At 41.6% G+C, this 23558-nt stretch overlaps 1 long non-coding RNA gene across 1 annotated transcript in view; it reads right to left on the bottom strand.

Moving 5' to 3' along the window:
* The window catches only part of LOC122172718 (uncharacterized), a 43573-nt gene that overhangs the window by 4522 nt on the left and 15493 nt on the right, over positions 1–23558 (bottom strand). The window contains exon 2 of the long non-coding RNA XR_006173245.2: positions 3586–3665. This is a non-coding gene — a long non-coding RNA (uncharacterized LOC122172718). The remainder of the gene's footprint in view (positions 1–3585; positions 3666–23558) is intronic.

Raw genomic sequence — 23558 nt, 5'->3', positions numbered from 1 at the left:
GTCAATCATTTGCATTTTAAGTAGACTCTAAATATGTATTTCCCCCAACAGACTGGAGCTGTTACAGCTTACTTGGTCAAGAATGCCTTTTGTAAGTACTCCCCAAATAGGCATTTACATTGCCTGTATTTTTTAAAGTCCATGACTGGATATCTACTCAACAGATCATAATAGCATCCTAGCTGGGTGGGAGAATGTGTGTGGGGGGGTGGGGAGAGGAGAAGAGCAGGAGATTAATTTTGGTCTGGTGTTCCCCCTTGAGTCCATACATCTCCTCTGCAGGTAAGGCCTTCTTGACACCCCTGGAATCAGACTTCTTGCAATCACCTGGGGAAGCATTCAGTCTCTGCACTCAGGGCCTCTGCAGAGGTCAAACCACTGCAGGTGTTTTTCCAAAGCACCATGAAGTTCCTCTGTAATGCTGCACTGTCTGGTAAGGTCTCTTGTCTGGGACCAGATCTCCCCGGGGCTTGGTAGCTTGGAACTTCTTCCCTCCTGGCGTATCTTTCTCTTTCCCAGGTTCCCTGCCTAGTGAGATGTCTAATCAGCTCCCCTGAGAAGTTGCTCTCCTCAGGAGCTTTGTCTGTTTTCTGGGGCTTCCTGACTGACTCTTTATTAGTCCAGTGTGCCTTAGCTAATTAATTGCTGCCCAGTCACCTAGGCAATTAACAATGCACAGGTGGAATTGAGTTGACTCATTCTCTTTAGTGGAGCCTGTCATACGTAGGCTGGATACCTAACCCACAGACTAGCTCACCTGTGACAGGCTCCTTTAAATCTATCATGATGTATCTTTTGACTGCACCTTTTAAAAAGAAAACAGGTAAAACCTGGAGCACATTACAACCAAATGAATGCAGGTGACACTAATATGTTGGAAATACTATGCAGTAGGGCAATTCATTCATTAAGCTGTTACTCCCCCTTTAATTCACTACATTGGGCTAGGTATTGCAATGAACTGATTAAACTGCATGCATTGGTCACTAATGGACAGAAACAAAAATGCTCAAGTATGCGTCATAGGCACTGGACTATTCTGCCTTAGCACAAAAGGTAAATGCTTTTGTAGCTGGAAGATCTGAGTTCTCTTCATTGTATTGTTGACAAGATGTTTATGGTCATGTTATAGAGCACAGTGACAACTCTGAAATTCCTAGATAGCCACTGATTTGTTACACTGCTCCAAAACCACAATTGTAATGCTACCTACCATATGTGCTGCACAAGACTCAACCTTTGTTACCACTGCCACTGGGTTAATAGTTCATAACAAACATAAATTACCCTCTTTATGTTGTTCACAAATTGCAAAATTCACAGATTTAATCATTTTTTTTCTAAATTGTTCACGCACTTCAGAGCATTTGCAAATACTTCATTGTGAATATTCAAAATGTGAGATGCTAGTTACAAGTGCCATTAGTAATGTTTCTTCTGTTCCCTGATTTGATTAGTTTAGTAACCAATAGTTTGAATTTCAGATTCAACATGAGTGTGGAATTAAAAATTCACACAGTTGTTGTAGGTTACTTATGAAATTAAACACAGGCTTTTAGCAAATGCTTGAGCAATCCAGCTTCAAATTAATTTTTCATGAATATTTGTGCTAGTAATATTGTCCATTGGGGGTAAGTCCACCTCTGTGCAGAGAATTAACACAAGACAAATGCCACAATTAAGTGCTCAAAATAGATATGTGGAACTTTAGAGGTATGTATGCCTTGTGTTGGATTCCTGCAGAGGGATGAATTTTGCCTTACAATGTTTATGGAAAGTGAATAGAAAAGGGACATGAATGCAACTGAACCAAAATTGTTTAAAATTATATGAATATTTTGCCAACTGAATTGTTTTCTTATGTTCTTCCTGCTCTAGTCATCACCCTCCTATCACTTAAACACAGGGCCATAGTCATCCATGGTGTAACACCAATTATTTCAGAAAGGGTGAATTTGGCCTATCCACTTTGAATATGGTGAATTGGGAAAAATAGAAGATCCGATATTTGTGTTTATTGTACATTTTATGCATCATTTATATTAACTGTTTTTTGTAATTATGCAGGTTACGAATATTTGCATAAAGACATCCTCAGCCCATTAAAGAAATGAAGTTCAAAGCAGCATTTCCTAGGTTTTAGTTAATTTTGTTCCCATTTTGGCAGGACAGAAGCTGGCTATGTTTCAATGTTTCACACAGCTGTCCAATTAGAACTTCCCTGGAGTGATAGGCAGTAATTAAATATAAAGGGAGGTTAATGCTGAACTTGGCAGTGCTGTCATTGATGGTAATAGATATGGGCAGCTCCATCACTCTTGAGGACAGATGTGATTTTTGGTCCCTTCAGATTTTCTGGGGGCATGTGCAGTGATGCTACACTTTTCATTGACTATTTTAAACAGCACATTTATGTCCTCAAAAGAGTTGAAGAGAGTTTAAGTTCTCAAATTAGCAAACAGTAATGCTGAGGGCCTATTAAATATGAGATAGCTGACTACAAATTGATGTAATTTCTTAAAAGGTATTAGCAAGGAAAACACAAATGTATGTTTTAATATTGCTTAAAGAGATTCTCACCAGGCTAGCTGTATTGTGACTGAGTCTAGGCCTGCAGTTTAATTTTGAGAAATAGTGGCGCTATGTGAGAAGTTTCACATGTAAAATGGAACTCACAAATTTTGAACACTGGGGTGGGGAAATACATTTTCCAGGAGTATTTTGATCTTACTTTGATCAATCTAAGCAGTTTTTTGTCAGCAAAACATACCTTCAATGAGAGGAGGGGTCACCTCTGCACTTGTGCACGTGGGCATTTAGAAGCACAATGTTTATAAACCAAAACCCAGGCATTTCAATTACCCCCACCAGCAGCTCACAAAGAGAATGCATCCAGCAGGCACAATGTCTTCTGAAGTCCTCTTAAGGTAGTAAAACTCTACACATTCCACTTCTAAGAGCCATTATCTAGTTCTTAGTCTACTGCTTTTCCCCCTCCTTCCACCAACTACCACTTAGTTTTGATCTCAATTAGCAGAGAATTATTTTTATATAATTTCTCCTGCCCAAGAGTTTCAACATTTTAGAGCAACTCTCTCTTAGGACTCTAGAGACACTAACACTTTCGTATTGAAGCAAATGTGCAAAAGTCCCATTGACTTCCAAAAGATCGGACCCTGACAGCTAGTGTTATATTTTGTAGCATAACTATAATTTCTCTTGCAATATGCCTTCTATTTAAAAAGACAAAAGAAATAGACTAAGGTCTTGCTTTTCCTAGCAGAGTGGCAGAATATGGAAGGGAAGTGAAAGAGACTAGGGAACTGTAAAGTGACTTACTCTTCATCATCTTGCAGAAATTTTATTATTTTTTACTTAGAACCTATATTTTTATTAGCTTGATTCACTACAAAACAGAGCATACAGAATACAATACAGAAGACAATGACAAAGACAATGGTAGAGGTGGATTACTTAAAAAGTCAACAGCAGAGAAAATGTTCATAAATAAAAACTATTTTGGGTTTTCATTTAACGTTGAGAAAAAATATTCAACAAAAATGCTCCTTTGGCATTTATTCTTACCTTTTTAGTTATTGTCAGCTCTGTATTCCCCACAATCCTACGAAGCTTCCCCCAGAAGCTCCTGTGCTATTGTTCAGTACCTGATGGTGTAAAATAATTTATATGAGATGACTGACTACATAATCAAAATGCTTCCAACATTTTAGTCCTTGGGGTTTTATGGAGATGTGCCTCAAGTAGCAAAACATCCATTACTTGAAGATAATTGTATCAAACACAGTATTCTATATTAAAGAATTAATGCTGCATTCTCAAGTCTCAAACTCATCAGAACTATTTTAAGCCCTCTTTTGTAACATTGTAATTTCTGTCTATCTTTGTCATGTACTCACTCACTGCAGGGGGTGCCTCCTCATGGCTGCTTTGGGGAATAGCTCTCTTCCAAGTCCAACACCTCCCCTTGTGATCTCTCAATCCGTTGTCCTCTCTCACACTCTGCAACCGTCTCTCATTACCAGAACTGACTTCCTCTTCATGACCTGGCCCTCCGGCCAGACCGCTATGTGGTTTCCTCTTCCAGGGCATAGAGTCTCACTAGAACCGCTGCCCAGGCACTGCCACTCCTTAAGTGGCTAGTAGGGGAACCCAGGTCCACCCACTACTCTGGATTCCAGCTCAGGGATCCTACAATATGCAGCCAAGGTCTTGCTGCTCTGTCCCAGGGCTGCTTCCTACCCCGTCTCCCACAAACTTTCTTCTCTACTCTTCTCAGGACACCCTTCCCACAGGGCCAGGGTCCTTTTCTTTCCCTGAGTTCCCTCCTTCCCTTTCTAATGCACAGAGGGTGAGCCACAAACCTCTTCAGTGTAGCCCCCTTTCTGTTGCCAGTTTCCCAACTTTATGTTAGCCCAGCCCACACCTGCTCATCTGAGCTTCATCTTTCAACCATGGAGTTGCTTCTCCAGTCAAATTTCCTCCTGTGCAGCCAATCACACCAACTGGCCTTTTCTCAGCTTCCTTAACCCTTCCAGATAGGGTTGCCAGTGTCCGGTTTTCGACCAGAAAACCCAGTCGAATAGGGACCCTGGTGGTTCCAGTCAGCATCACTGAGCGGGCCCTTAAAAGTCCGATCGGCAGCACCGGCAGGCTCCCTACCTGGATCCATGCGACTTCCGGGAACCTGCCAGCATCTCCCTCTGGCTTCTAGGTGGAGGGATAGCCACGGGGGCTCTGCACACTGCCCCCGACCCCAAGCGCCAGCTCAGCTGCTTCCGTTGTCCAGGAACCACGGCCAATGGGAGCTGAGGGGGCAGTGCCTGTAGGTGCGGGCACCATGGAGAGTCATGTGGTCGCGCCTCCGCTTAGGAGCCGGAAAGAGATGCCGGCAGCTTCCTGGGAGCTGCCTGAGGTAAGTGCTGCCCAGAGCCCGCACCCAGCACCCCCTCCTGCACCCCAAGCCCCTGCCCAAGCACAGAGTCCCCTCGGGCACCCCAAACCCTGGCCCCACCCCAGAGCCTGCACCCCCATCTGAAGCCCTCACCCCCCCACACTCCAACCCCCTACCCCATACCAGTTCCCCCTCCTGCACCCTGAACCCTAATTTCTGGCCCCACCATGGAGCCTGCACCCCCCAGGCCAAAGCCCATACCCCCTCCCACATCCGCACCCCCTGCCTCACCCCACAGCCCTCTCCCACACCCAAACCTGGTGCTCCAGACTGGAGATACCCCTCATCTCCGGTCCCACCCCAGAGCCTGCTCCCCCATCCAGAGCCCTCACTCCCTCCCATACCCCAACACTGTGTCCCATCCCAGAGCCCCCTCCTGCACACCAAACCCTGCACCACGGCCTCACCCCCAGAGCCCGTACCCACAGCCAGAGCCCTCAGCTCACCCCATCCCGCACCTGAACCCCATGCCCCATTCCTGATCCCCCTTCCACATCCTGAACCCGTCCCCACCCCCCCTCCATTAACCCAGGGTTGTGAGTTTAATCCTTGAGAGGCCCATTTAGGGATTTAGTTAGGGATTGGTCCTGCTTTGAGCAGGGAGGTGGACTAGATGACCTCCTGAGGTCCCTTCCAACCCTGATATTCTATGATTTTATTCCCTTGGGAGTTATTTTGTCTTGTAGCAAGGGCTGAAATATTCTCTTGGAGTAAGCATCTTGTGCTAAATAGATGTCTGATGCAACTCCAATGAAGTATGAATTTGGCCTCTTAGCACATCTCTTTCCTCAGTTGTGGCCATTCTCCACAGGAACAGTTTTCCTCAATAGGCTGAGTACTCCCACGTTTGCAAATGGCTATTTTCAATGAATTTTAAAACATCAGTCAACTGAATACCTCAGCTGTGAGTCATTTACCTGAGATAACATAATCCATGACAGCTCACTATGGAGGAAGTGAGTTTCCAGTGGTGTGCTGAAAATGTCTTATTGCTTGTTTATGTGTATGTTCTGGCAAGACAGGGAATAGCAAACTTAGAAACATAAAATATAAAACTTTTCTTTGGAACAATATTTTTGGTTCCTTATTCTGTGGCAGTAATTTCCCCATAACTTATAAGCTAGTTGATCCTGAAAAAATGACTGTAAAAATGGCACCAAAAGGTTCTTGTCCCTCAGTGACTTCCACATCAACTATACTCAGTTTACAGGTAAAGTTTTTTCTAACTGCCAGCCCTGGAAATTCAACCTGGGGCCTGAGACTCAAGCTGTTGATTCTTATGCTGGCCCCATTATGCTCTCCGTTATATGCAACTACGTTCATTTTAGGGCCCGTGACAAAAGTCTTTGATACAAAAGTAACAGATATCAAAGGGGTAGTCATGTTAGTCTGGATCTGTAAAAGCAGCAAAGAGTCATGTGGCACCTTATAGACTAACAGACGTATTGGATGCATCCGAAGAAGTGGGTATTCACCCACGAAAGCTTATGCTCCAATATGTCTGTTAGTCTATAAGGTGCCACAAGACTCTTTGCTGCTTTTACAAAAGTAACAGATGTTGCAAAACAAGTAAGAAAGCAGAAAAGGTGTGAGGCTGGTATTGTTATGAGGCAAGAGTTATGGTTCATAGGGTGCATTTTCTGTTCATCTCCATATTTTCAAATGTTTGTGTTTCTTAATTTTAACCTTAACTCTGAATTTCCTGTGATTTTTAATTTCTTTCTCAACATAACTACAACATTCTTGTGATGTTTGTTTGTTTGTTTTGTTTCGTTGTTGTTGTGAAATGACTGATATGTTCTTTCCTAGTACGCTTCTCCTGTGGACAAGGATTGACTATGCTGATGGGAGAATCTTTCCCATTGGCACAGCTGCACCAATGCAGCTTTTTAAGTGTAGACCTGCCTTATGTTTCTGCCTGTGGATTCCTTTCTGTTTCTTGAACATCTTTAGGCACCTGCGTATCTTTGAAAAATTGTCCTCAACAGCCAACGTTTATAGTGCTTCCTCCTAAAATGTAGGATATTTACTTCTAAAATTGTCAAGGGCCTTCTGGATACCTTGTTTAGTGCATATGGAATGATTTTTTTTTTTTTTTACTTTTCTAAATCAAGGAAGTTATAAACTTTATTGTTTTTTATGTACCAGGAAAGAAAAGCTTTTATAATAAAACTTTGAATAAATATAGGCCCTGGTTTAGGAAAGTACTTGCCTTTAAGCATATACTTAATTGGTGATCTTCCTGAAAACACCATCCTGGCCACCATGGATGTAGAAGCTCTTTACACCATGTCATAACTATAAAGGGAAGGGTAACAGCTGTCCTGTGTACAGTACTATAAAATCCCTCCTGGCCAGAGACTCCAAAATCCTTTTACCTGTAAAGGGTTAAGAAGCTCAGGTAACCTGGCTGGCATCTGACCCAAAGGACCAATAAGGGGACAAGATACTTTCAAATCTTGGTGGGAGGGGAGGCTTTTGTTTGTGCTCTTTGTTTTGGGGAGTTCGTTCGCTCTTGGGACTGAGAGGGACCAGACATCAATCCAGGTTCTCCACATCTTTCTAAACAAGTCTCTCATATTTCAAACTTGTAAGTAAACAGCCAGGCAAGGCGTGTTAGTTTTTACTTTGTTTTCTCAACTTGTAAATGTACCTTTTACTAGAGTGTTTATCTCTGTTTGCTGAACTTTGAACCTGAGGCTAGAGGGGGGTCCTCTGAGTTCTTTAAGTTTGATTACCCTGTAAAGTTATTTTCCATACTGATTTTACAGAGATGATTTTTACCTTTTTTTCTTTAATTAAAAGTCTTCTTTTTAAGAACCTGATTGATTTTTTCCTTGTTTTTAGATCCAAGGGGGTTGGATCTGTATTCACCAGGACTTGGTGGAAGGAAGGAGAGGGGATGGTTAATTTCTCCTTGTTTTAAGATCCAAGGGGGTTGGATCTGTATTCACCAGAGAATTGGTGAAGAGTTTCTCAAGGCTTCCCAGGGAAGGAAATCCACTTGGGAATGGTGGCAGCGGACCAGATCTAAGCTGGTAGTTAAGCTTAGAAGTTTTCATGCAGGCCCCCACATTTGTACCCTAAAGTTCAGAGTGGGGAAGCAGCCTTGACACACCAATATTCCACATGAGGCTGGACTACAAGCTGTCAGGAACAGTATCCCTGATGAGGCCACAGCACGCCTGGTGGCTGAGCTTAGTGACTTTGTCCTCACCCACAACCATTTCAGATTTGGGGACAACTTATACCTTCAAGTCAGTGGCACTGCTTTGGGTACCTGCATGGCCCCACAGTATGCCAACATTTTTATGGCTGACTTAGAACAACACTTCCTTAGCTCTCGTCCCCTAGCACCCCTCCTCTACTTGCGCTACATTGATGACATCTTCATCATATGGACCCACAGAAAGGAGGCCCTTGAAGAATTCCATCTGGATTTCAACAATATCCACCCCACCATCAACCAGTCTACACAAGAGATCCATTTCCTGGACACTACAGTGCAAATAAGTGATGGTCACATAAACACCACTGTAGTGGGGCGGCTGCTTTTACACACAAGGGGCCTAGCGGGTGCAAGGGGCCGTAGGGGAAGCGGCCCAGGGAAGTAGGCAGACGGAAGGGAGAGAAGGAGGACAGCGAGGCTGCCGCCAGAGGGGCCCTTGGCCGGGATCCAGAGTAGAGGGCGGGTCTGCGTCTCCCCCTTTTCCCCCTTGCAGTACACCCAGCCATTGGCCGTAGGGAGTGGCCATTACAGACCACGCCAGATCCCTGACAGGAGGGATTAGACTTTGGGGTGTGTGGTTGACTACAGTGGCTGGACATAGAGACTGCTGATTGATCCCCCCTCCCGGAAGGGGGTGTGGAAGGACTAAGGGGCACTGCCGGAAGGCAGTGGTCCTGAAGAGGACGCCACGAGTTGGTGAGTGACGTGGGCTCAGAAGCCAACCGAGGGCAAGACAACAGGCGGGATACCACCGAGAGGGGATGCTCCACTGGACTGAGCTAATTCCCAGAGGAACCAGTAGGAGGCGCCGCAGTGGTGAGTCCCAACCTTGTTACAACCACTCTATACCGGAAACCTACTGACCGCTATACTTACTTACATGCCTCCAGCTTCCATCCAGGACATGTCACATGATCCATTGTCTACAGCCAAGCTCTAAGATACAACCGAATTTGCTCCAATACCTCAGACAGAGACAAACACCTACAAGATATTTATCAAGCATTCTTAAAACTACAATACCCACCTGGGGAAGTTAAGAAACTGATTGACAGAGTGAGACAGGTACCTAGAAATCACCTACTACAGGACAGGCCCAACAAGGAAAATAACAGAACACCACTGGCCATCACGTACAGCTCCCAGCTAAAACCTCTCCAGCGCATTATCAATGATCTACAGCCTATCTGGAAAACGATCTCTCACTCTCACAGACCTTGGGAGGCAGCCCAGTCCTTGCTTACAGACAACCCCCCAACCTGAAGCAAATACTCACCAGCAACTACACACCACACCACAGAAACACCAACCCAGAAACCAATCCCTGTAGCAAACCTCGTTGCCTACTCTGTTCCCATATCTACTCTAGTGATACCATCAGAGGACTCAACCACATCAGCCACACCATCAAGGGCTCATTCACCTGCACGTCTACTAATGTTATATATGCCATCATGTGCCAGCAATGCCCCTCTGCCATGTACATTGGCCAAACCGGACAGTCCCTACGTAAAAGAATAAATGGACACAAATCGGACATCAGGAATGGTAACATACAAAAGCCAGTAGGTGAACACTTCAAGCTCCCTGGACATTCTATAACAGATTTAAAAGTAACTATTCTTGAACAAAAAAACCTTCAGAAACAGACTTCATGGGGCCACAACACATGGGGCCACAACAGTGGTACCCCTAACCCACCCAGCAATATCGTCAATCTATCCAACTACACACTCAGCCCGGCAGAAGAGTCTGTCCTATCTCGGGGACTCTCTTTCTGCCCTGCCACCCCCACAAACATGATACAGTTCTGCGGCGATCTGGAAGCCTACTTTCGCCGTCTCCAACTCAAAGAATACTTTCAAGATAACACTGAACAGCACACTGATACACAGATACCCTCCCACCAACAGCACAAGAAGAAGAACTCCACATGGACTCCTCCTGAGGGTCGAAATGACAGTCTGGACCTATACATAGAATGCTTCCGCCGATGTGCACAGGCAGAAATTGTGGGAAAACAACATCACTTGCCTCATAACCTAAGTCATGCAGAACGCAATGCCATCCACAGCCTCAGAAACCACCCTGACATTATCATCAAAGAAGCTGATAAAGGAGGTGCTGTTGTCATCATGAACAGGTCTGACTACCAAAAGGAGGCTGCCAGACAACTCTCCAATACCAAATTCTACAGGCCACTTCCCTCAGATCCCACTGAGGAATACACTAAGAAACTGCACCATCTACTCAGGACACTCCCTACGCTAACACAGGAACAAATCAACATACCCTTAGAGCCCCGACCGGGGTTATTCTATCTACTACCCAAGATCCACAAACCCCGGAAATCCTGGACGCCCCATCATCTCAGGCATTGGCACTCTCACTGAAGGACTGTCTGGATATGTGGACTTCCTACTCAGACCCTACGCCACCAGTACTCCCAGTTATCTCCGTTACACCACTGATTTCCTGAGAAAACTACAATGCATTGGTGACCTTCCAGAAAACACCATCCTAGCCACCATGGATGTAGAGGCTCTCTACACAAACATCCCACACACAGATGGAAAACAAGCTGTCAGGAACAGTATACCTGATGATGCCACAGCGCAACTGGTTGCTGAGCTCTGTCACTTTATCCTCACACACAACTATTTCAAATTTGATGACAATATATACCTCCAGACCAGTGGCACCGCTATGGGCACCCGCATGGCCCCACAATATGCCAACATTTTTATGGCTGACCTGGAACAACGCTTCCTCAGCTCTCGTCCACTCATGCCCCTATTCTACCTATGCTACATTGATGACATCTTCATCATCTGGACCCATGGGAAGGAGACTCTGGAAAAATTTCACCACGATTTCAACAGCTTCCACTCCACCATTAACCTCAACCTGGACCAATCTACACGGGAGGTCCACTTCCTAGACACCACGGTGCAAATAAGTGACGGTCACGTTAACACCATCCTATACCAAAAACCCACCGACCGCTAAGCCTACCTTCATGCCTCCAGCTTCCATCCCGGACACACCACACGATCCATTGTCTACAGCCAAGCACTGAGATACAACCGTATCTGCTCCAACCCCTCAGACAGAGACCAAGACCTACAAAATCTTCACCAAGCATTCTCAAAACTACGATATCTGCATGAGGAAATAAGGAAACAGATCAACAGAGCCAGACGTGTACCCAGAAGCCTCCTACTGCAAGACAAGCCCAAAAAAGAAACCAACAGAACTCCACTGGCCATCACATACAGTCCCCAGCTAAAACCTCTCCTATGTATCATCAGTGATCTACAACCCATCCTGGACAACGATCCCTCACTTTCACAGGCCTTGGGTGGCAGGCCAGTCCTTGCCCACAGACAACCCGCCAACCTGAAGCATATTCTCACCAGTAACTACAAACCGCACCATAGTAACTCTAACTCAGGAACCAATCCATGCAACAAACCTCGATGCCAACTCTGCCTACATATCTACACCAGTGACACCATCACAGGACCTAACCAGATCAGACACACTATCACCAGTTCATTCACCAGCATGTCCACCAATGTAATATACGCCATCATATGCCAGTAATGCCCCTCTGCTATGTACATCGGCCAAACTGGACAGTCCTTACGAAAAAGGATAAATGGACACAAATCAGATATTAGGAATGGCAATATACAAAAACCTGTAGGAGAACACTTCAACCTCCCTGGACACACAATAGCAGATTTAAAGGTAGCCATCCTGCAGCAAAAAAACTTCAGGACCAGACTTCAAAGAGAAACTGCTGAGCTTCAGTTCATCTGCAAATTTGACACCATCAGCTCAGGATTAAACAAAGACTGTGAATGGCTAGCCAACTAGAAAAGCAGTTTCTCCTTCCTTGGTGTTCACACCTCAACTGCTAGAAGAGGGCCTCATCCTCCCTGATTGAACTAACCTCGTTATCTCTAGCCTGACTCACTCTTGCTTGCATATTTATACCTGCCTCTGGAAATTTCCACTACATGTATCCGAAAAAGTGGGTATTCACCCACGAAAGCTCATGCTCCAAAACGTCTGTTAGTCTATAAGGTGCCACAGGACTCTTTGCTGCTTTTACAGATCCAGACTAACACTGCTACCCCTTTGATACTAGACTTCAAAGAGAAACAGCAGAACTAAAATTCTGCTTGGAAATTTAATACCATTAATTTAGGCTTGAATACGGACTGTAAGTGGCTGGCTCATTACAAAAGCAGCTTTGCCTCTCCTGGAATTGACACCTCCTCATCTATTATTGGGAGTGGACAACATCTACTCTGATTGAATTGGCCCTGTCGACACTGGTTCTCCACTTGTGCGGTAACTCCCTTCTCTTCATGTGTCAGTATATAATGCCTGCATCTGTAACTTTCACTCCATGCATCTGAAGAAGTGAGGTTCTTTTAACCCACAAAAGCTTATGCCCAAATAAATCTGTTAGTCTTTAAGGTGCCACCAGACTCCTTGTTGTTTTTGTGGATACAGACTAACATGGCTACCCCCGATAGCATATACTTAAGTGTTTTCCTGAATAGAGATTCTTTTCTGAATCTAGTCCATAGTGCAGTCTACTCATCTATAATGTTAGTTCTGGGAATAGTGCAATCTCATAACAGCATGACAAAATATCTCTGGGTATGTAGACATTCTTCTGAAAGGCTGTGCTTCATTTAGACAAAGAGGTTTTGCTGTTACATGGTTTTGATGAATACCAGGAGCTTTGGGGTCCAACTGAAGCCAAATCTCCAGGAGTGTGAAGCTGTTAGGGTCTGTTTGTATGTCAACAATTTGTCTTCATTTATATTTGTGCTTGTGATCCCTCCACTCCCCGGGGAGCCAATTATGGGGTAGAATGAAGTGAGAATTAGTCTTATGATATTTTAGTTTTTGTTGTGAAAATACTACAAAATCAGATTTTGACCTAATAAGTTACTTGATGGGCTATTGAAAAAAAAATACAAATACTGAGATAGTGGGTTCTATTCAGGTTTACAAGAATATAGCCATTTTCAAATATATTTGGATTAACCTGAATACTGCTGCACTGGGCTTTACTCCTGTGGAACTTGAATGCCAGTCCTATAAGCAATGTAATATAAGACGTGGGCTTTTCCTTGATCAGTTTTACTAAGAGGTTTAGTGAAGTGCAATCAATCAGGAGGCACTTTCTGAAAGAAAGCAGCAGTTTATCTTGACCTCTAGAGTGGCTAAGAATTCCTTTTGCACTATCAAAGGCTGTCACAAAGCTATTGTTGACAGACAGCATAATGCCCGCTTCAAGATGCACAATATTTCCAATTGCATATATTTGCATATATTTTACAGCTTTGCATAGATTGCAATATGGATTTGTGGTGCATCTGTGTTTGAAAAATAGGTATTATGGCATGGAGTACACAAGCCTAGTAAAAATCCCTTATGGCATATCTCAGCATGAAACAGTACACCCAGAATCTGCACGTTTACACTGTCATTTTATCTGTGGCTATAAAATGATCTAAAGCTTTTACATTTATAGTATTAAAATAGTAATTTGAAGCCAAATCCTGCTCATCTCACCCAGGCTAATAATTATTTATTATGTTGTGTTGCAGGACTGTCTACAAGCCTCAATCAGGACTTCATTGTGCTAGACACTTCAGCAACATAATAGATAGCCCCAACCTGGAACAGTTTACAATCTAACTGTGATATGAGATACAATGCAAGCCACACATCTGAGGTTTTGGGCTTGATGCAGGAATCACTTTGTGAAATTCTATGGCAGGAGGTCAGACATGAACATAATGGCCCTTTCTGGCATTAAGAATCTATGAATCTGTGAAACAGCTGAATACCACATACAAAGGGAGCACAAGACTATAGTGAGACGATTATGACCAAATAAGGATCATAAATAGTCCCACTTACCTCAAAGTACTGCCTATTTGCATGAATAAGTCAACCACAATTTGTCTCTTGCTGCTTTTCTGTCAAGGACGGCTATACTTCTGAAAACTTTGTTGGTGACAAAGGTAAAGGTGCCTTTTCTGACAGAACAAGTTGACCGTAACTACATCTCCTGGCAGTGGAAATAGAGCTGTCAGGATATTTTATTTTTCCCCTTTGTCAGCCACTATACTACATATGCAGCACTATTCAAAATGCTGCTCTAATGCTGAAATTCCCATAGACCCTTTGTTGGTGCCCTTGCTGCGGTGCGTGTGGTGGGTTGTTTTTTGTTTTTTGTTTTGGTTTGGTTTTGTTTTTTTTTAAAGCCTTCAAATCATTTCAAGCACTTACTGATAATGGCCATAAAACAGATGTCACTTCTTAGGATTGCTTGAGCAGCAGATTTCCTTGCAGTTGTGAAAAATATGAATGGGAGAGAGAATATTCTGCTTCCTAGACTTATCAAGAGGTTTCTTTCTGTTGTCATTTCACTCATTTTTTTACATAAGGACGGCCATACTAGGTGAAAACAAAGATCCATCAAGCCCAGTATACTGTCTTCCGATAGTGGCAAATGCCAAGTGCCTCCAGGGGAATGAAGAGAAGAGGTAATCATCAAGTGATCCATCCCCTGTTGCCCATTCTCTGCTTCTGGCAAACAGAGGCTAGGGACACCATCCCTGCTCATCCTGGCTAACAACCATTGATGGGCCTATCCTCCATGAATTTATCTCATTCTTTTTTGAACCTTGTTATACTCTTGGCCTTCACAACATCCTCTGGCAAGGAGTTCCACAGGTTGACTGTGCGTTACATGAAAAAATACTTCCTTTTGTTTGTTTTAAACCTAGTGCCTATTAATTTCATTTGGTGGCCCCTAGTTCTTGTGTTATGAGAAGGAGTAAATAACACTTCCTTATTTACTTTCGCCACACCAGTCATGATTTTATAGACCTCTATCATATCCCCCCTTAGTCATCTCTTTTTCAAGCTGAAAAGTCCCAGTCTTATTAATCTCTCATCATTCAGCAGCCATTCCATACCCCTAATAATTTTTGTTCCCTTTTCTAAACCTTTACCAAGTCCAATATATATATATATATATATATATTGAGATGGGGCGACCACATCTGCGCACAGTATTCAAGATGTGGGCATACCATGGATTTATATAGAGGCAATATGATATTTTCTGTCTTATTATCCATCCCTTTCATAAAGAATGCCAACATTTTGTTCGCTTTTTTGACTTCCACTGCATGTTGAGAGGATGTTTTCAGAAATCTATCCACAAAGACTCCAAGATCACTTTATTGAGCGGTAACAGCTAATTTAGACCCCATCATTTTATATGTAGAGTTGGGATTATGCTTTCAAATGTGCATTACATTGCATTTATTAACATCAATTTTCATCTGCCATTCTGTTGCCCAGTCATGCAGTTTCGATAGATTTTTTTTGTAGCTCTTTGCAGTCTGCCTGGGACTTAACTATCTTGAGTAGTTTTGTATCATCTGCAAATTTTGCCACCTCACTGTTTACCTCTTTTTCCAGATCATTTATTAATATGTTGAATAGGACTGGGCCTAGTACAGACCTCTGGGAGACACCACTATTTACCTCTCTACATTCTGAAAACTGACCATTTAGTCCTACCTTTTGTTTCCTATCTTTTAACCAGTTATCAATCCATGAGAGAATCTTCCCTCTTATCCCATGACTGCTTACTTTGCTTAAGAGCCTTTGGTAAGGGACCTTGTCAAAGGCTTTCTGAAAATCTAAATACACTATATGCACTGGATCCCCCTTGTCCACATGCTTGTTGACCCCCTCAAAGAATTCTAGTTGATTGGTGAGGCATGACTTATTACTGTTTAGTTTATCAATTTGTTCCAAAACCTCCTCTAATCCACCTCAATTTGGGACAGTTCCTCAGATCTGTCACCCAAAAAGAATGGCTCAGGTTTGGGAATCTCCCTCACATCCTCAACCGTGAAGACCGATGCAAAGAATTCATTTAGTTTCTCCTCAGTGGCCTTATCATCTTTGAGTGCTCCTTTAGCATCTCGATTGTCCAGTGGCCCCACTGGTTGTTTAGCAAACTTCCTGCTTCTGATGTACTTAAATTTTTTTTTGCTATTACTTTTTGAGTCTTTGACTAGCTGGTCTTCAAATTCTTTTTTGGCCTTCCTAATTATATTTTTACACTTTATTTGCCAGAGTTTATGCTCCTTTCTATTTTCCTTATTAGGATTTAACTTCCACTTTTAAAAGGGTGCCTTTTTGCCTCTTACTGCTTCTTTTACTTTGTTGTTTAGGCACAGTGACTCTTTTTTGTTTCTTACATTTTTTTTTTTAATTTGGGGTATATATTTAAATTGAGCCTCTATTAGGGTGTCCTTAAAAAGTTTCCGTGCAGCTTGCAGGGATTTTACTTTTGATGCTGAACCTTTTAATTTCTGTTTAAGTAACGTCCTCATTTTTGTGTAGTTACCCCTTTCTGAAATTAAATGCTACAGTGTTGGACTGCTGCGGTGTTTTCCCCACCACAGGGATGTTAAATTTAATTATATTATGGTCACCGTCACCAAGCGGTCCAACTATATTCACCTCTTGGACCTAATCCTGTACTCCACTGAGGACTAAATCAAGAATTGCCTCTCCTCTTGTGGGTTCCAGGACTAGCTGCTCTAAGAAGCAGTCATTTAAGGTGTCAAGAAACTTTATTTTTGCATCACTTCCTGAAGTGATATATACCCAGTCAATATGGGGATAGTTGAAATCCCCCATTATTATTGAGGGTTTTTTTTATTTTAATAGCCTCTCTAATCTCCCTGAGCATTTCACAGTCACTATCACCATCCTGGTCAGGTGGTCTGTAATATATCCCTACTGCTATGTTCTTATTATTCAAGCATGACATTACTATCCATAGAGATTCTATGGTACAGTTTGGTTCATTTAAGATTTTTACTTCATTTGATTCTACGCTTTCTTTCACTTATAGTGCCACTCCCATACTGGCATGACCTGTTCTGTCCTTACAGTATATTTTCTACCCTGTCATTACTGTGTCCCAATGATTATCCTCATTCCACCAATTTTCTGTGATGCCTATTATATCAATATCCTCATTTAATACAAGGCACTCTAGTTCACCCATCTTATTATTTAGACTTCTAGCATTGGTATATAAGCACTTTAAAAACTTGTCACTTACACTGTTCTACAGCCAAAATGCTTCTGAAATAAATGTAGTCAAACTTTACTAATTCTGGGTCACTGAGAACGAAAATGATGCTTAAAATTGTTGATTGGCTCTAGTTTTCAAGATATGCTATTGGGTCAGTATATACGACCCTTGACTTGGGAATGGCGGAGGATAAGTGAGTTATAAAGGGAAGGGATCTCAATTTAAACCAGAAATGACTAAAATACATCTTTGACTGGATCTATGAATAAATCTATGACTGGGTTTGGACAGTACTTGCTTTTTAGGCAAAACAATGAATGATGCAATCTGAAGCTGTTAGTGCATCATACATGATATGAATTGCATCATGTTATTCCTAGAAGTCATGGATGATGCAATCATAACGAAGCTTACATCACTCTGCTGAACAAATTGCCCTGTATCAGCTCTAGAAATCATACAGTGTCGTGCTCTCTTATTTGTCAGTGTTTGATTTTGCAAAGGGACACATTTCTGTTTAGCCAAAGTGAGCAGAGATGCCTCGTACTTGTGTGAACAGTGCAGATAACTTCTGCTATGTTTGTGGTGAAGTGACTTTTGCATCACAAAAGCGCAGTATAACCACTATGGTTAAGAAAGCCTATCACCTTTATTTTGGCTGCAAAATGGAGATCAGGACAAGAGGTGGGCCCCACACATATGGTGCAACACTTGTGCAACAAATCTTCGCCAGTGGTTGAACAGGAAAAGGAAATCTATGCCTTTTGCAGTGCCAATGATTTGGAGAGAGCCAACAGATCATACCAGCAATTGTTACTTCTGCATGGTACCTCCAGTTGGGAAAGGTGTGTCAAAGAAGAAAAAGTGGACTGTGCATTATCCAAACATTCCATCAGCTATACACCCAGTACCCCACGGAGAAGGACTGCCGGTTCCTGATGCACAAGAATCATTCTCACTTGAGTCAGACGAGGGAGAGGATGAAACTTCTGGTCCTGAACCATCAGTGTTACAGGACCCACATTTTCTCCCATCCTCCTCCTCTGAACCACACCTCATAACACAAGGTGAACTGAATGACCTTGTCAGGGATTTGGAACTACCCAAGAGTAAGGTAGAGCTGTTGGGCTCCAGACTACAGCAATGGAATCTCCTGGCAGATGATGTTAGGGTTTCCATGTTCCGTGACCGTCAAAAGGATCTTGTCCCATTCTTCTTCATGGAAGGTGATCTTGTAGCCTGCAACAAAATCGATGGTGTGATGGCAGCCCTCAACATCGTTCACGATCCAGATGAGTGGAGACTGTTCATTGATTCATCGAAGACAAATCTTTAAGCTGTTTTACTGCATAATGGCAATGTTTTGCCATCAATTCCAGTTGGTCATGCAGTCCATATGAAGGAAACCTATGACAACATGAAACAACTTTTGAGGTGCATAAACTATGACCAACATCAGTGGCAGCTTTGTGGCGATTTGAAGGTTGTTGCTCTCTTGCTTGGTCTGCAGACTGGATACACAAAGGACTGCTGTTTTCTCTGCAAATGGGATAGTCGTGCAAGAGATTCCCACTACATCAAGAAAGATTGGCCACTCCGACAGTCATTGGAGCCTGGGAGGAAAAGTGTTCAGCATCCACCACTTGTTGTATCAAGGAAGATTTTGTTACCACCCTTACACATCAAGCTGGGTCTGATGAAGAACTTTGTCAAGGCCATTGACAAAACACAAGCAGCTTTCAAGTACCTCCGTGGAAGATTTCCAAGGTTAAGTGAAGCTAGGATAAAGGAAGGTGTCTTTATTGGTCCTCAGATTTGTGAACTTCTTCAAGATGATGCATTTGACCATGCACTGCGTGGCAAGGAAAAGACAGCATGGAAACCTTCCAGTTAGTGGCAATAAATTTTCTCAGAAACAACAAGGCAGACAACTACAGGTTGTTGGTGGAAAACCTCCTCAAGGCATACAAAAGCCTTGGTTGCAACATGTCACTAAAGATACATTTTTTGCACTCTCATCTAGATTTTTTTCCACCGAACTGCAGAGCAGTGAGCGACCAGCATGGCGAGCGATTTCACCAGGACATTGCAACAATGGAGAAATGCTATCAGGGCAAATGGAGCCCATCAATGCTTGCAGACTATTGCTGGACAGTGACAAGAGATGCTCCATTTCATGAATACAAGAGACAAGCCAAGACGCGCTGAGTAGACACTGAATAGGACTAAACTATGTACATAATAGTTTTTTGCCTTTTGTTTCATAATACATTTTATTTATATAACCCTTTTGCTGATTTTTAAAGTGTTACATAAACAGGACAGGTGAAATATTATCATGTAAAGCAACCATAAACACATGAAAAGACCTAGGTTTACAATTTATGATTAAAACTCTACTATCTACACAATATACATAGACATAAAATGTAAAAACTTAAATATCTTAGAAACAGTAGCCAATCAGTTGTCTTAATTGTCATATTTGAATTCAGCACATCAAAATACATAATAAATAGCACATTTTATCTCTGAAGCAGACGACTTCTCAAAAATTGTAGACCAGTGTTATTAGCTGCCTGCCATTGAATTGAATAGGACTTTTTTTCTTTTGACTGTTTCTCATCAGATCTTACCTGTATTTTATCATCTTTCATCTTCTCCTCCTTATTAGGACTTAGGGAATCTTCATTTATAGATCCCCTCCGTCCCCTCCCCCCCAGGGATGTCCGAAACACGTGTTCCTCTGCACCTGTCGGCTTTCCCCCAGCCCTTAGTTTAAAAACTGCTCTATGACATTTTTAATTTTAAGTGCCAGCAATCTGGTTCCATTTTGGTTTAGGTGCAGTCCATCCTTCCTGTATAGGCTCCCCCTTTCCCAAAAGTTTCCCCAGTTCCTAATAAATCTAAACCGCTCCTCCCTACATCATCGTCTCATCCAGGCATTGAGACCCTGCAGTTCTGTCTAACTGGCCCTGTGCATGGAACTAGAATTTTTAAAATTCTCTTTAGTAGATTTGTTTTAACCCTACCCCCCCACACACCCACACCCACACCCACACTCACTCAAACAGAAAAAAAGCTCTAAAGCTATGTTGATGAGTGACTAAAATGTTATAAGAACAGTCCAATAGCATTGGGGGAAATATTCTGTCAGAGTGACCCAGTTATGTCTATTTACATTTTTCTAGATTATATTTTATCTTTTCCCTTTGTCCACTTTTCTTTCATTTTCTTCAATTTAATCTATTCACTTTTTTATTTATTTTTTTGTCAAAACTGGTGTACTAATGGATGGCGAAATGTAGTGGATTTTAGGTCACATTAAAAAGCTATGTAATATATGTGGTTAAATGATGCCATAGAGACACCTAAAAGGGTTCCTTTCGGCCAGGATGAGATTCACCTCACTGAGGGTCTGTCTAAAACCTCATGCAAATGTTAAGGATCACTTAAGTCCTGAGGATACAATTCTCCTCTGTGCAGAGGGCAGGCACAACACCTATGCTCCACATGTCATCACAAAATAAAGATTTTCCTTCTGTTTTTTTTTTTTAACTTACTCGTCTTCTATTTTTCCCTTTGCTGCCATGCTAGCAATTGACTTAAAGCATATTCCTTCTCCTTTGTAATCTGTGGCAAAACTATCATTCACTTCATTTTCAGCTGGAAAGATTCCTACTATATGTCTCTATTATCAGCTTCTACAAAGTGATGTCCTCATGTCAGTGCCTATTCTATGTAACCATATTCAGTCTATTAAATATTTTTTTAATGATGAGAAGGGAATTTGCTCTACTTTCAAAAATGGGGGGAGGGGAATTTGTATCCTCACAACATTTAAGGTAACAAGCTCCTTTTTCATAGCCTCCCTTCACTGTTTAACACTTTACAAACAACTATTTATAATCCTTTTAAAATAGTGTATTAAAAGTTGCTGAGTCTCTACTACCCGCTCTGTGTTGGCAAGTAATAGATCATAGGAGTGATGATGACCTGATGATGTATTACACTAATACATCATCAGTATGACAGTACTCTAATGATGGATGAGTAATACATCTTCCAAGCAAAGCTCTCAAATTAGGGAATGTCTGGAAAAACCCAGTGTTTTTTCTAAATTTATTATTTAAAAGTTTTATAAATATTTTAAAAATTCAACTCAAGTTATCAATTTGGCCAGGCAACACTCTCAAACATAGGCAGTGAGCTTTGTATACTTTACCTGCCACAACCTTGAGATCTGTTGATTCTAAAGAACCTTACCTCAGGGATGACATAAAGCCATTCCCTTAACATGCAATGTAATATCTCCCCATAGAATTTTCCTGGCAAATTAATATATATGATAGATATTGGTAGATGTGTTAGATGTTTTTTAATATTCTGATACCATGGCAATTCTTTTTCTTTCTTCCTTCACATTCTTTTCCATTTCCTACCACCTTTGGGAAGTAGAAACTCTCTTCTTCAGTATCAGATATAGAGTCGGGGCGACAGATGACACTTTCCTCCGATTTCTATTTACACCTTTTTGCATGTTGAAAATCAGACCAACCCAACAATTCTGTTTTGGGTCTTCTGTATTTACACTACTGCTATATTTCATGGGTAAAACTGAAGTCAAGGGAAGTTTTGCCATTGACTTCAATGGGCCACAATTTCATTCTATAACTTAAGTAATTATCTTCTTTGGATTAATTTCTAGTCTATACAAAGGTTACAGTTCTATATATAGATTTTTATTTAATCCTCTTTCCTATCCACTCAGAATTGAAATGATCTGTTCATAATGAGCTATATGTTCTCATGCACGAATACACTGGGTAATATAATATTTAAGAAGAAAGACCCAGTGGTATCAAAAGGGGATTTTTGCTAACTGATGGCCCACTGAGCATATGTACTGGCCTTCCTATGTGCTTCAGAATTTAGAAACCCTGAGAGATTGACATCTTCATCACAGGCCAAACTTGCCCACTTTACTCACATGAGTTATCCCATTGACTTCATTGTGCAACCAGCATGAGTTACGTTTGCAGGTTTTTGAATCTGTGAATATTAAGTAACTCAGGTAATAATACTAATCTGAAGGAAGGATATATAGAGAGAGTAATTAAATTGTCTCAGACACTGGATTTAGGAGACTGAGGTTCAATTCCTAGTTCTAGTTCTGGCACAGATTTCTTTTGTGACCTTGGCTAAATCACTTTCTCATATGAGGCTCATACTATAATGACAAATGCCACAGAAAAGCTGCTACAAGTAACTAAATATAAATATATAGACTCCCTCTTTTAGAAGCCAGAGGCTCAAGATACAATCATCATGATGATCTTCATCATTATCATTGTCCTCACTAAGAGATTAAAAAAAGACATCAGATGGCCAGATCCAGACCATGATAGTGAGTATAGACTACAGTAAATTAGTGTGAAAACAAAATGAGACCTTGGCTACAGGGGCTACTTTTTAATACTAGTAAAAAGTCAAGCACTTAGAAATTGTTGTTTATGGTCTCACTCTTTATACTGTTTATTTTGTTTGAAATACTGGTTAGGTTGTCTTTACACTCCTGCTTCACAGGAAGAAATCCTAATAAATCAGATTTGTTTTGTATTCATGTAAACTGAAACTCAAAGGGGATCGTGTTGTAAGACACAGATGGTTCAATAAATCAAGCTGAAGAGAAATAAGTAAAACTGAAACTAGAAAAATATAATCCTACATATTCTGGTTGTACAGTTCAATAAGGTACTAACTGTAAATTACTTTACAAAGCAATCATTATTTCAAATTATAATTGTATAAAATAAAATAATTGATCAGCTTGATAGATACAATATGTCTTTATTATTTTTTGTCTCTCAGAAGAATAGGCATTTAGCAGAGTATAAATGGAAATTCACACCACATAGATCGAATATACTTCTTGCTAATCATCTTAACTAAAAACGGTTGCACCTATAATTCTATCCTCTTACCTTATCAGATGTTATTATCTATTATCCTTATTAAATTTGTATTGCTGCAGCAAGTTTAAATTATTTAAGAGAAACCATGCTTCATTTAGTTTAGCATCATTATTAAATTTAAAATCTCTTTAGCAGAACCAAAAATGGATGTAAAAATTCTCTAAGGAAAGTCACACATCATTTGAGAAATGATTCTTGAATAAGAACAATCAATTC

This window comes from Chrysemys picta, chromosome 2 (genome assembly GCF_011386835.1).
Source record: "Chrysemys picta bellii isolate R12L10 chromosome 2, ASM1138683v2, whole genome shotgun sequence".
Taxonomy (NCBI): domain Eukaryota; kingdom Metazoa; phylum Chordata; order Testudines; family Emydidae; genus Chrysemys; species Chrysemys picta.
This window is presented reverse-complemented; position numbering and strand designations above follow the sequence as displayed.